Genomic DNA, 15,579 nt, shown 5'->3' with positions numbered 1-15,579 from the left:
TGCCCTCAAAATCTGTAGCCCAAATAATGAACATGTTATCTGTCTACTTAAACTACAGAGACATTTGTCAACCATCATAATGTAAGTCATGAAAATGTGTTTATAAGAAGCATAATAAGATAGAAAGGTGTGGATGTTTCTATCAAAAGCTCTACCAAACAAATATGTATTTAATTCATACTACAATATATTTTATTATAGAAATGTTTGAGGCCCGAACCGTGATGCAAAAATAAACAGGAGTGTAGCCCCACCACCAAAATACAGAACATGTGACTGCAACATCCCTCTTGAACTGACAGGACTCATACACATAAAGAGTTTCAGACACTGTTACAAGTGTAAATTGTGAATTAAGAATGAAGACAAGCCTATCTTTGCAGTTATGGTAATTTTACACACAAAACGTAGATTTTTAATCAAGAAAGCAACTCTTCAACTATATATTAGAATGTTCCTGAACATGATATGGGCAAAGAAATTAAGGTTTGGCTTCCAATGTGTTTATAGGAAGAAAAAAAGAAGGTTTCATCACCAACTCTGAGGTTTTCAAAGTTTTAGTGACTAGGAGCAAATCTGGGGAGCCCGTCAAATAAAATCAAAATCATATTATTTATTATACATTCAACACTAATGCAATTCGGTTATGACCAGGTAAGGACAATGTTTCTTTCCTTTCTTTTACCCCTCTTTAATGCTGTGTGTTTTGTAGCAACACTTTCAAACAGTTCCTTTGGAGATGGAGCGAGGGAGTAGTGATGTTCCCATGGGCCACATCACATATCTTTTTGGAATTCAGCTTGATAGCGCAATGTGTTTCCCAGGGGAATATCTATGTTCGCTGATGCCAGCTATCAGTCAAATTTGAAAGAAAACAATATGGTATGGTGGTGCTTTCACAGTTTACTGGAATCACAATTTCTTTCCTTGATAATTCATTCTGACAATAAGCATGACATACCAACTTTAGGTTTATATCTAAAAATCACTGCTGAGAAAATGTTGACTAGATTTTTCTTCATCGACTACATCCATGTGCAATGCACCCATTATGATCATGGGACAAACCCTGTGTGCAGGTATTTTTGTCTGTATGGCCTCGCTCAGTTGTGTCTTAAATTAGACTTTTCTACATTTATCTAAGTCTAGATGATCAAATAAATGAGTTTTGCAGAGGGACAATCCTGTCTGTCAAAGACAAGCTGGTTCAAGTGCATTACCACAGAATCCCCAAATACCATTCAATTTAACCACTAACATGCATTTGCATATACTCATTGTCTCCTTAAAATCCATCTCAACCAGTTATTTAACACCATAAGTGGCTGTTCACACCAGACGCGACTCTCAAAAACTCGTCGCTAGCAAAACCATTGTTTCCCTATGGTACGGTGCGCCTTTCAGGCACGCCTTTTAAATACTGTTCGTCGCATTTTTCTAGCGCCTTGCGCGGAGTCGCACAGTTCATCAATGTCAGTGTATTGCCCCGGTTGCGCACGCAGGCGCGCTCCACAGGCGCAAAGGGCTGTTTTGCCCGGCGCGTTTTTGCCAAGGCGTTTTAGAGGCGACTGCACTTTTAAAAGTCGCGGCTGGTGTGAACGATCCCTAACACTAGTGATAAAGGGAAGATTAAACCACTGACAGGAGTATCTCTCTTCTGAGGTTGAGGTTCCAGTTCAACTTTCACTATCCAAGGCAAATAAAAGTCAGCAGGGAGACAGAGAAGCCAGAAGTTGTGTTTCTTCCACTCAACATGAGAATTGAGGAATGAATAACCTCCCTGGTCTTTTGTAACCTCAGTGACCGAACCTGCTAAGCTTATAATAAACCACCTTTCATGCCGCTTAGACACTGAACTAGATTTAATACTGACTGGCTAGTTGTAGTATATGGTTTGGGGGTTATGATTATTAGTCTTTAGACAGGTAAGATGAAAATACAAATGTGTATTAATCCTAAAAAGAAAAGAAACAATGTCTCCTTGGGGTGTTACTTTCTGTACACACTCCAATCTCACTCACTGGTTATGAGTAGGTCATCCAGCCTGCATACATTTTCATCACAGTATCCCTGTGGATCTTTCCACTGAAGACTTACTTTAACTAAGAATAGTGTTGCAAGTATTGATCTTTCCATGTTTCTTTCTTCCAGAAGCCATGCATGCATGAGTGTGGTTAAAGAGCGGCTGTCAGGGAGTCTACAGTCACATTAACGGGCAGCAGTGTGAGAGGCAGGAGGTGATGGCGGGGTCAGGGGTCACGGTACTCTGACAAACAAATGAGCCACCCAGTGAGGAAGTCAACAAGAGATTCTTTCCTCTGCTGCCCTAGCAACAGCAGCTGCTGGCAAACATGTGTCTGACAAATGTGCCATCTGAACCAATGACCGGGTCTCAATCATCACCATATGGGGTTGCCACACAAACACAGCAGGGGGAAGAGAGACAGAGGAGGGGGAGGCAGCAGACACAATAAAAGATAATGAGGAAGATATTGATTGGATATGTGAAGTATTGTTCAAAAGGGAAATTAAGCAACATTTAACAAAGGTCTGTGAAGGCACACCGGTGGTCTGATTGCAGTGCAGGCACTCGGTAGGGTTAAACGTTAGGACGACTCCCTGTTGGGAAAATCATGAGAGAGATGCTGCTGTTAGCTGTACTGCAATCCAGCAGGTTTTACTGTGTGTACTATTGTTGCCCTTTGGGACTTAATGACAAGCAAACAGTCTAATGATGGCCTCCTTCTGCCATTCTATCCCATGAAATTAATTTGTATATACACTGTCCTGACTAACTGGGAATGCACACACACACACACACACACACACACACACACACACACACACACACACACACACACACACACACACACACACACACACAGCACGGCCTTCTTTTTCTTCGTGGCTCCTTCAGAAAGTTTTTATTGTATTACCACAATGTTTTCAATCAATCCTTATGATTTTCCGCGCTTGCCTCAGTCTGTCCTTTATCTAATGCTCTTTTTGTACTTTCCTCTCTCTCTCCCTCTTGCCAGCTCTGGAAAGTACATTCGCACAGTTCAACAGTGACACAAGGATCGTCTCCTTCATGGCAAACCATGCTTGTGTTTTTTCAATTAAGCCAAGCTCCTGTACACTATTCATTTGGGAAACCATAATTCTCATGGAAAGTCGCTTAGGTTTTTTTTTTCCGGGAGAGGTATCGGAAAGACCCGTTCCCAAAAACCATGTCTGACTAGTGAGGCTGGAGAATAAAACCGGAGGAATACTGTCTATGAGAGTACGGGTGGTGCTGATAGGAGGTGAAGGCCTCACCAAGGGGTATCAGGGTGCAATAACTCATAGGGTGAATGGGAACAGGAAGGAGGTAATAATACAGATGGATGGATTTCCAAGGGAATGTGGATGAAAGTGGCTGAGTTGCAGGCCGGATCTGAATTGCCCAGCGGGGAAGAGGACAGATGCACTGAAATGACTTCAAAGCCTGGTGTCACTGGGCTGCAGATGAGTACAGACTGTCTCCTGTCCTTTTTTATTGACAGAGATGAGCCCCAATAGCCTGCTGCATCCATCTGCCTTAAACTACAATCAAAAGTGCAAATATACATTTCCACACGTACCCACACACACACTCAGATGCAACATCCTCACACTGTACAACATTTAACAGCTCATGTAAAATTAGAGGGTAGCATCACTGTATAGCTATATATTACACAAGCCTGAGCCCAGACCAACAATACAAGTCAGTGTAAAATGAAATATACCTGACAACAAAAGCAATTCTGAGAAACAGAATGATCAGAATTTCCATTTCCAGTCCACTCTTAGCAAAGTTCCCATCCCATTACTGATTTCCCATCTTTCTTTTTACAGAAAGTCTCAGCCCCATTCCGACCCTCTTCCTTGCCTGACTAGCAGGATCCATTTGTCAACATTAACGTAAACCTTTCACTGAATGCTGACTCAGTGTGTGTTCATACATAAACAGTGTAGGAAATGTGAAAAGACCCAGACACACAAATACGGCGTATTCATATGTGCATGGTCACGCATGCACAAACACACACCTACCTAACAGTGCACGTATACTATGTGCACACACACATGCTCATTCAAAGTGGGTGGGATCAAAAGCGGACAAACCCCCACCCACCCCCACAGCACCCTCCGCCCCCACCCCCCCCACACTCCCACCACAACAACCAACAGACAGGAAAAGAGAGCAGTGAGAGAGAGAGAGAGACAGGCAGGAGCAGCACACAAGAATGAGTCAGACTGAAGTCTTACCTCAAGAGTAATGCTGTGGAGCCGATACAAAGGAAAGCCTCATGACTGCAGCGGCTTCTTTCTGACTTGGTCTCTTTGTATCACTCAGCTGTTGGAGACTCACACTGACACACAGGCAGCGCAGCGCAGCGCTGAGCGGAGGGGCGCTTGGCACACTTTAAAGGCAGAGATAGCAGTGGAGCCACGCAGACCCTGGGCCCGTCCGCTCACACTCTGCCTTCTGAGGATGAAAAGAGAAGACTTCATTACCAGCTGCAGACCACGCCTCCACCCCTCAATTCTCCCTCCTCCCAAGCGCTCTCTCCCTCCCTCCCCACCACCTTCACTACCTCCCTTCCACACTCCCAGCCAGTAGCTCCAGGGCCTGTCCCTGCCAAGAGAGGGGGAGCAGACTGCCAAAGACAACCTCCCATCAAACCGCCTGCCAGCGCTGTGCAGTGCACAGACAGAGAGGGACAGAGCGAGAGAGATGAGGAAGGAGGTGATGAGACAGCGAAATGGTCAATAGCATATGGTTCCAATCCACAAACAGTTGTTGTTTGCTTTTTAAATTTTACATTGGATACACTAAGAGTTGTTTCAGCTTAACAGTTCTGCCAGTGAAGCACTGAAAATGCAGTAGGAGAGGATAAAGAGTGTGTGTGACGTAACAGAGGTAAAATGAAGAAAGACAGCAGAGGGAGGAGGTTTTAAAGTTGGACCAAGTGAAGAGTGCGAGGCAGCAGAGATTTACTTGAGAGAAAGGGGAAGAGAGACAGAGGGAAGGATGCAGACAGACAGGCAGACGGAAAGAAAAACACAGACACACTCAGGGAGTAAAAGAGAGTGAGAGAGCAATGATCAATTTGACTTTTTAGGGAGAAAAGTATAAAGAGCAGAGACATATTTAAACAGGGGTTGTTGTAAGCTCTAATTAAGACTTACACTAAGAAAGATCACATCAAAAGACGGTCGCTCAAAAAGAAGTGTGTGTTGAGTTCGAGGGGGTGGGGACAATGTCTATCTCTTTGTTTGTGTGTCTATAAACGTGTCTCTATGTGTTCCCAATTCTTTGCAAATGGCTAACATCATCACCACCAAAAATATGGATGACAGTTTTTGTCCATCTTTAGACTCTCTTTTCCTTCTCGTCCTCTCTGCCTTTTCTTCTAATGCCAAATGGAACTCTCTCCCCATCAGAAGAGGAAAATAGGCATAAAAGCATTGGCTGTTTACTGTCTGTAATTATGAGGGGCTGGGTACACTCAACCCAGGCAAGCTCTGTCCCCTGCCCCCAGTGCTTTCACACAAACCAAGCTCAACCAAGTCTGCCAGTTTACACCAAGTCATGGCACAGACAGAGTAACCAACCCCCTACCATAGGAGTAAAAACAGTGCAGTTTAAAGTTTCATATCAACTTGTAATTAGGAAAAATGTGTTGGCAAAAGGTAATTTACTCAATTTAAGAGGGAAACAGACACAGACCAGTATATTCTAAACAGCGTACTATTATGGGTTCATTGGAGATCAAACTGTGTTGTAGATCCTTGACATGAAATAGCAAAAATTAAAGTTCAAAGTAGTGAAGAATCTGAGAGCTAATTTGCTGTTAAAGGCTGTAAAAAAAGGCTCTAATTCATATAAGGACAGTTGGGCCTTGATCTTGTTGAAAACGTAAAATAGACACCACCACAGCACACCCGACCTCCACCAGGACCACCACTAATGCATATTGTGTCCTGTTTGAAGTGCTTTCACAGTAAAAGACCGCCCTGACTGTAAATAAAGTTACACAAGTCTAAGTAGTAGTTTTTTATTTGCTCAATAGGAATAAAATACTGTATTCTAAAACAACAAGTTGGAGTAGAGGATTGCAGGGAAAACAATTGAGAGCGATTGAAAAGATCTCAGAAAGGATCAAAAAGTCTATGTGATGTAATAAAAAAGGGAACAACTTTTTAGGCAGCATATGATGAGGTCAGCAGGGATTATACAGATCTCTGGTGACCTCCCACACTCGCATTAACACCTACACAGACCCTCTCTGTGGCATATTAGTGCCACATTTACACAGGTCCACAAAACAGTACTTAGGGTTATGGGCTGCCTTCATTCTTGGCTGTGAAAGACAAGGCCTGGGGTCGAGGTTTGAGACTGTTGGAGTGGGTTGGTCGAGGGACTACAGAGAAAGAGGAGACAAACTTGTTTCAGTGCTCTAAAGAAACACTAATCCTTCAAAACCAGAGCCACTGACTGCCACTCTGCAGTCTTTTATGTCTTTAAATCTGGGAGTTTAGTCAGAGAAAAAAACTAATCCAACATCTGAAAGCTGTTGTTTGTTTACTGTCTACTATGTAATCAAGTCTTGGCATTACCATAACGATAGTGAATAGATAAAAATAGCACTAAGTGTCCATATAATAAGGAAAATTAGAACAATAATGACAGGCCATCTGACACACTTAGCAGCAAAAGATGTGATTGTGTCACAGGTTCTAAAACTGGGATTTAGGACTGAGGTTGAATTTACTGAAAGGACACAATATTTCATCCAGCCACTAGGGGTTGAGTTGAGCTGTGATCTGCATACAGTCCATTGATAGACTCGGATGAGGCACAATTTGACGCTAATACACAACACGACTCTCACTATGCCCATGGTTCCTGTGGGAGAGCAATTCCTCCCACATTTATTTCAATCATTCATTAAATCTGGTGCAACACACATACATATATAGTTTCTGTTGAATCTTGTTATTCTAAACTGAATTAATTCCAAAGACCCAAACAAATACAGACTGCATGTGTAATGAGCATGCCATGTGCTGCTTGGAGCAGAAATCAGCCTGCTACAAACAACAGAATTCGATGAAAAGTCTTCAGGCTTGAAAAAAGAGAACTGTATCACACCAGAAGTCGTCAAATGTCTTCCTGGCTGCCAACATCCTAAAAGGACAACATTTAATATCAAAGCAAGGGGATTGGATGAATTTCTAAACACTAGTGGGTTTAAAACAGCTTTTGTACAGGGCAGGCTGCAGGGAGAACAACACCATCATCTCACTGGAACCAAAGCACGTCGCCTCTGTTATTGGATTTCAAAAGCCACAGGAAAAGGTCTGACTGTCAGGCATAATTTGACAAAACAACTAGGCTGGGTAAGGAGGTACAATATTATAGTACAGAAATAAATGCCTGAATGCCAATAACTCCAAGAGTAGTTTGTGGTTAAACTCACAAGTGAACGAAATCGAATAAATGGAACAATAACAACAGACAATAGAACTTTAAGTTTATTTAGTGAGAACACTTGCCTTTGAATGGCTGCTGGAGTCATATTAGACTTCAAGATTCAATCAGAGATTGTAAAATTTAAGTTTCACTCCCAACGACCTGAATTGAGAGACAAGGCAGATGGAAAAGAGGGAACTTTCTGTGTTCTTAACACATAAAACCTTTGTGAGATTTATCAAAGTGAGGGAGCCTAAGATCACCTCCTCAACATTTCCAGGATGAATATGGAGAGTGTATAAGCCCAACCCTAGGGCCTGTGCAGGATACCAATGACTTGTTATACTAGTCGAAACAAGAATTTTTAGTTCATGCAAGGCATTATAACAAACACAGCTTTAGACGTATATCCCCACTCTGCAAATGGTCTAAAAGGACTCTCGCTCTGCAAGTTCGCTCTGTCGGAAGTAAAGTCATATAGAACACCAATGCTAAACATATATTGTGTTTTAATGACCTTAGACTATTCTGACCTCCCTCAGGGAGTCACACCTGGGTAGAAAAACTAATTAAACCGTGACCTTTTGGAGGAAACATAGAGGTAGACATTTATTTCCCTACTGTAAAGTTATTAATAAATATAATTACCTCAAGCTAAATATAGCATTGAGAAAAAGCTTTCTGACAGTTACTTTCCATAAATCCACACAGCAGCTTGTCTTTTTCTCTGAAAAAATACAGGGAGACAACATTTCGGAAGCAATTTAAGACTTCTAAGAAAAAAACATGAATAAATGTAGCCATGCCAAGATGACAGTGGAGTGAGGTGTTGCACCCTGACTGTGTGCCACCTTGTGCTCCAACCGTGGGTGCACTCTGACTCACAGTCATTACTGTTACAGAACTGCTTCTTGAACAAGACTTAACAACTGAGATGCTAAATAAATGATCAAGCCTCCGGCCAGTGATTTCTATCAATAATTACTACAGTTTCACATGCATGTGGCTTCATGACATTAGAGCCTGTAAAGTACAGTAATAGCAGTTTTTCTTCCGAGACATAAAAGGATAGTTGAAAATTGATTTTGCTGTTCAGTACAAAGGTTGTCTCAGGTCATGTTTCTGACACCATAGAGCCCAAATAAAATGCCTCCCCATCACCAACTACACCAACACTCCTGTAACTCCTAATTAGGGAAACTGAGGGTGTACTATATTCCATGACTCACTGACTGCTACACACCTGAAATGTCCAATAAAAACAATAATATTAAGCCTCTGCAGCAGGAATATACAGTGCAGCATTTTACAAACTGGTTCTATGAGTGTATTGTCTGTTTGTCCACCGAGACAAGAAAGAGCCCAAGTAAAATGAGACTGTGGGTTTCAACTCAGACACAGGGGATGGTAGCTTACACAAGGTCTAACACATCCATTCCCTCCCTCTGTCTGTCTGTGCAGCTTTTGGGCTCTGGAGCAGCCGGGCTGAGTGGCCAGCCTCAGCTCTGGGAATTTCACACCTACAATGGCCATTACCAGCAGAGCAAGGCCCATCACACCCTGGTGTGCCATTTCTGACCCAGAAAGCCCAGCGGCCACGAACCCATGTTCTCCCCCAGGGCAAACACGGTGCACCCCAGCCAGTGTAGACTTAGCAGCTTGGCGATGTGTACTCGCCCAGCCATGTGGACCAGGAGTGATGATGTTCCCAGGGAAACAAGGTTTGGGGGTTTGGGCTTGGAGGGGTTAAAGTGAGATTTGGGGGGTTAGAGGTGAAAGAGTAAGAGTTGAAGAAAAGGGACAAGACAGACTTGGTTCTTGAAGTGGAAACTATTTTCCTATCGTTTATTCCAAATCAGTAAAATAGCTTTAAAGCAATTTTTTTTGCTAGAGAAAAACATCTTTATTGGATTATTATTGGATTATTCCGCCAACATTTAAAAATGTCTCGCTTTCTACAATATCTGTACATGGCTAGGCTATGGTGAGGGTGCATAAAGATTGAGGTTATGACAAATAAATTATGGTTGATGTTGAGACAAAAAAAAATCATTATAGTTTTGGTTATGTTTAGGATGCATACATTTGATACTAATGCCATAACTACATTTTAAATCTGTGTACCATTATGCTTGGAACTCATTGGGATCATTTCCGTTAAATTAAGGTAACACAATGCCAGAAATTCTAGTGGCTTTCAAACTGAGTTGGCAGTTCGCTGTAATGAATGCCACATTTCCACTGCACGGTACGGCAACTCAACTCGCTCTTTTTTGGATAGTAACTGGTACTTTTTTTGTAGTACGTCGGTCAAGGTTCTGAGTGATCTGAGCAGATAAGAGAAGGTGGAGTTAAAACTGACAGTGGACATCCTGCACAAACCCGACAATTTTAAATCAAAATAGCCAAGTTAACCACAACAGTCCCCCCCAAAAAATGGCAGCCTACAGTCTACACTATGCCTTAAGGCAGGGGTGTCAAACTCATTTTAGTTAAGGGGCCACATGCTGCCCATTTTGATCTCAAGTGGGCCAGACCAGTAAAATCATAGCATAATAATGCATACATAATGACAATATTTCTCTATGTTTAAATCATTGGTGAAGGTTTTTGGATGATAACCCCTCAAGGTATTCCTTCAATAAACTAGAAACATAAAGACCAAAAATTCAGACATCAGCCCACTGTTTACCTGCCTGGGCTCTCCTCTGCAGATTCCCTCGCAGTTGGGCAATATTTTTAGTAATGTCAGTGCTGCAATCAATTGTGACTGTGGCTCAATGGTTAGCATGCCCGTCTTACAATCAGAGGATCAGTTATTCGAGTCCCAACTCAGGTAGTTTTTTTTCTTCTTTTCTTTTTCTGCAATTTTAACAACTATCCCGCGGGCCGGACTGGACCCCCTGGCGGGCTGGATCCGGCCCGCGGGCCGTATGTTTGACACCCCTGCCTTAAGGTCTCCTTACAATTGTCTTTCACACAAAACTGTAAATACTTTGGTTGAACCTGATAAAACATGAGATATTGAAGAATAGGAGCTTCCTTTTGTGCTTTTTTTGCAGTAAACATTTGTATCTGAGGACTCGATAAAAACCCAAACCATTTGCTAATCATGTTCACACAGTGAAAACAACATAATCAATTGCTGTGCCTTGCTAGACTGGTGTCTCAGGCAAAGCTGTAGCTAATTGAAGGGTTACTGACTCAAAATGTAATTTATATCTGCAGCACAGTGATAACGCCATGAAGTTAAATACTAAGACACATATTGATGCTTCCTCTTTGGGTTTCATATTCCGGCTCCTTTATTTTGTCTTTATTGAAGTTTCTGGGCTGAATAGTGAGGGATAGAGCTGTCATTGAACTGTAGCAGAGCCATAGCAAACCAAACACAGAGATTCCCAGCCCTCATCTTCACAAATAGGCCTTTCAATCCTTCCCCTCACGTTTGTCCCATCAATACATCACTCTTCATGGAGACCAAAGCCACCAACTCCAACCTTCCCTTTGCCCCTCCAAACACACAGAGAGGTGAATGGTGTCTACTGTACCTTCCACCACTCCCCTCTCTGTGGGGTAAAACACATTTTGACAGGCCTGTATTTATGGCTGGCTGGATTCGTGTTGGAATTAACCATGAAAAGGACCAAAATCATCTCGCTGGATGCTCATTTATATTGAGCGCTGGTCAGCTGTATGGTTCTGTGTGTGGCCTATGCAGAGAGAACGGGGCTTGTGTGAGTATGTGAGCGAATATGTAGGAGTGGAGGATTAAGATAAGTCCTCAGTGTGTTTGTCATTTTGTGGATATGTGTATATCTGAGTCTGTATGGTTTCCGCCATCATGAAGCATGACTGCTGCCGAAAAGTGAATTTGTAAGTACCACCAGAAAAATGACCATAATTAATTAAGACAATGGTATTAAAAGATAGACTTAAATAAATAATAATCAGATTCTATCTTTTAACAGAACTCACATGCCCATGTACATGGAACAACTTACTGGTCAGTGTAATCATTCATCCTTTTCATTGAAGAGATAGCTTTAGTGCAACTTCAGTGTAAGAGAAGGAGGTCAAAATACACAACATTGCAATTTAAAGTTCAGTCAAAGTGATATCAAAGTAATATGAGACTTCAGAAGTCTGAGTAAATCAAAGAAAATGGGTATCTTCCACATTTACAATCTATTTATTGTAAAATGTTGAGTTGGTGCTGTACCGTAAAATGTTTCTACATTTGCTTCCTTGGAATTTTGTACTAAAAAAGGCTGTAACTTTGAAAAAAAAAAATCCGACTTGTATAGATGAACTTCAGAAGGAGTTTTTGCACAGAAGGAGAGCTCAATATTTTCCATGTTGAGTAATTACAGTGACCCATGACTCTTTCAAACTCTTTCATGTGTTCAATCAACATACATGCCTGTGAATGCTGTTTTGAAAAATGTTAACCATTCTTTGAATGGACTGGAATATTTATATTTATGCAATATTACGCTTGCAGGAAAACACATCTAGCCTATAAAGTAAAAAGAAAAGATCACAGACTTAGAGAATTTAAGAGCATGTGTTGGATGTGTTTCTTAAGAATGTCATTTATAAATTGCTGCTGCTTGATGAGTCCTCTAAGTGACTCTCTCACACACACACATTGCACGCATCACCCCATGAATCCTTCAGAGTACACTGTCCTAGTGGGTGTGTGGTAACAATGGGAGCTGGGGTGAGCTAAGGCAAACTTCTCTGGTCCTTCTCCACACAAACCTTTAATGTGAGGCCTCCTCAGCACCAGTCTGCCATCTAAAGGCACTGTACCCTGTAATTGACCTTAAAAATACTTTCCGTGGAGGTCGGCAGCCATGTCATTGGCCTTCGGCCCAAGCAGCGGCCGCATCTCCATAGCCCAGAAGAGCCTGGGAAGGCCTCACAGGGTATATTTAGTGGCGCTGTCCTTTGAGTGGAGCAGGAGATGCCGATAATGCCAGTCTGTGCATAAAACCACTCCACCGCCCACGAGTAGGCCTCTAACAAGCACATTTCCCTCTCCCACGGGGATGTGTTTCCTGGGGTCAGAGGTCGACTATATGCAAGCCAGGTAACTGTACAAACACAGGAGACACTAACCAGAATACATCTCTCCTGTGAATGAGGGGCATGTCAACTTCTTGTTGTTAGATACAGACACTTTTTATACATCTCAGTTTTAGTGCAACACATCCAGTCAATTGATGTAGTACATTCATCGGGAACCAGACGATACACCAGTTTGCCAATCTGGGAGCAAATGCGATAAAATTGCTGGCTTTCTAAAGAGCTGATGGGCAACGATACTGGGAAATATGATTGTGCCTGCGTAGGGAGACGTAGTTCAACGTTAAAAAACTATGTTACTTGATGATAATGTGGAATCTAGTTATTTGATTAAATTTGTCAATTTATCATTGCCGGCGTGAGGGCAATTAAAACAACAACTGTATTTTAGTTGTATCACTACCTCAGAGTAGAGTCTTATCTGGACTCTGAGTCTGAAATGAAGTTGTATTATCTGGGTTGCTGTTGGGGAAAACTGGCTTCAATTTCAATATTTTGATCATGCTGTCACTCTATAGATATTATACAACGTATGGACATTACAAAAAATACTATAGGTATGGAAAACCATCAAAGAAAGAGCTGTTCACTTGTCGAATATATCTAATTGCTTGTTAACATCTATGCACTATGCAGTTGTATTACACAGGAAAAGATTAATATCAGATCAGATTTTGTATGAGCAGATATTTAATGTAATAAGACTCAGACTGAGATGAGGGGTCTATTAATCTGTTACATATATTCTTGGATTCCTTTGCTGAGCCTTTGTCCTGCCCTTTTAAATTTTAGATCATTTTTATTTGTTTAACACACATACTAAAACTAATACTTCAGACCATAAGCTTTGTGAATACACATGACTTATACAGTCTTTTATATTCCTGACTTTCTTGATTGATTGATTGTCTTCACTATCAGTTCAGATGTTGTATTATGTCATCTGCTTACCCATAATTTAAATATGTAAGTTCAGAGTGTGGTATGTCCTGCATGTGTTTAGCGGTTGTATTGGGACTGAAGCATGATCCTGTTCACCCCTGTCACTCATAACTGCTGGTTTCTACCAGAGACTGTTGTCAAGGCCATCTGCAAGTTAATTTATGATTTCTTTCAAGAAAGATTCCTGTTGGAAATAAATCACAGTTCTCTTTTGTCTTGTAATTTATTTTAAAGGAAGGTAGTGCACAAAAACACTGCTTCCTTCTGACTGAATGCCACAACAACAGAAAGCCTGTCTGTATCTCTGGAGTCAAGCACTGTTAAACATCAGAGGACAGTTAGAGTGATGCAACAAAGTCTTTCATCTGATGCAAGCACATAGTTTGAGCACTTTTCAACCGCATCTCTGACAGGTGGAGTTAAGAGCAACCACAGCAAAAAGTATTGCTTAGTGCCACTGGCCATTGATATTATATAATAGCTATTCATTTTAGTGTTTCTCTGAGGCTCCTGTCTATCTTACTATATAGCATGGGGACATTTTTGTGTGTCATTTTTTCTCAGTTATGGGTGAGAGAAAGAGCAGATGGGCACGTGTAATCACACCCTTAAATTCCTGGAAGTAACAGTGAGAGAAGTTGCAGTCACTTGTGCCTGCCTCTGCTCCTAACCAGTGGAAACCACAAGCCTTGGCAAGCTTTAGCCACACCATAAGCATGCTCTACTCGTCTAAATAGATTTCATGGCCTCCAGCAATGTGCATTTGGATCATACAACAACCAGGCACTACTACGACTGTGTCTATAAGTCATCCATAGAATTGTTCAAATGATGTCATAAACGAACAGGACATTTACAACAACAGATCAGCTCTTATTTTCTCCACGTCTTCGCACAAGTTTTTTTTTTTTTTTGCCTCTTAACAATACACATGCACTAAGCCACAAGGATAACAGGAAACAGGACAAAGAAAGATAGAACAGAGTCTCAAAATGTCAGGATTCTCCTCCAGAGACGCTGCTCCTGAATATAAAATCAGAGCCCAAAAACAACAAAGAAACACTTTTGACCCGCTGTATAAAAAGGACAGTTACAGAGCTCCACAGACCAGGGGTTCATGCGCTCACCGTGGTCTCAGTGACAGATTGCCGACCACTCCTTGCCCATCTGGGCTGCCGGTGGCGCTCTGCCTGCTCTCTGAGGACAGCAAGTTCAGACCAGTAATTTAGTTCAGATGAGGTAAAGCAATATTTCCAGATTAATACAAGCCATATTCCTTTAGAACTGTCCTTTCTTTCTTCTTCTCTTTCCTGCATTTTTTTTATACATCTTACATGTCCAAAAACATCTGGCTGAGGATGAAAGGAAGAAGTAAAAGAGAAGAAAAAAATAGAGACATAAAGAGAGGGAAGATGGACAAGTTTACGCCTTGCGAAGCAGACACAGAGTATAGCAAGTAGTGGTTTATGACACTCTTGCTTATTTCATTAAGTTTGTTTTGACCATCTCCCAAAACGTAGACATTAATGATGCAATTTCACTGAACATCTTATTTGATATGGCCAAGGGAGAGGTGGTCTTTGCTCTTCCCTTTGCTCCTTTCGTGATTAGTTTCATGTTATGCATAGAGTGAATAGATTTACACACTCTGCTCATTCATTCTTCATTCTTAGGTCCCCAAGTGATTTCGATTGAGTTAAATAAACCCCTGAGTTTGCTCAATTCAAATCCTGAGCCCTTTTCTTGTTCAATCATTTCCAAGATAGCACCCTTGATCATAAATGTATCTGAGGTTCTGGGACTTAATGAAAGCTGCTTGATATCATATCTGACTGAGATCGCTCCAGCTGTGATTAGTCTGGCTTGGCAATAGTTTCAGTAGTTGGGATTCAGGAAGTCACAGCTGTCCCTGTCCTGCAGCTGGTGACTGAGCATGTGACTGGCTGCATAATCAGCCCATCCCGATAATACACAGCGCTAAAAATCACTACGATAGTCAGAGAGAAAGATCTAGCTTCACTATGTGATAGGTGCTGTGATAA

This window comes from Taurulus bubalis (assembly GCF_910589615.1).
Source record: "Taurulus bubalis genome assembly, chromosome: 9".
Taxonomy (NCBI): domain Eukaryota; kingdom Metazoa; phylum Chordata; class Actinopteri; order Perciformes; family Cottidae; genus Taurulus; species Taurulus bubalis.
Note: the sequence above shows the minus strand (reverse complement) of the source record.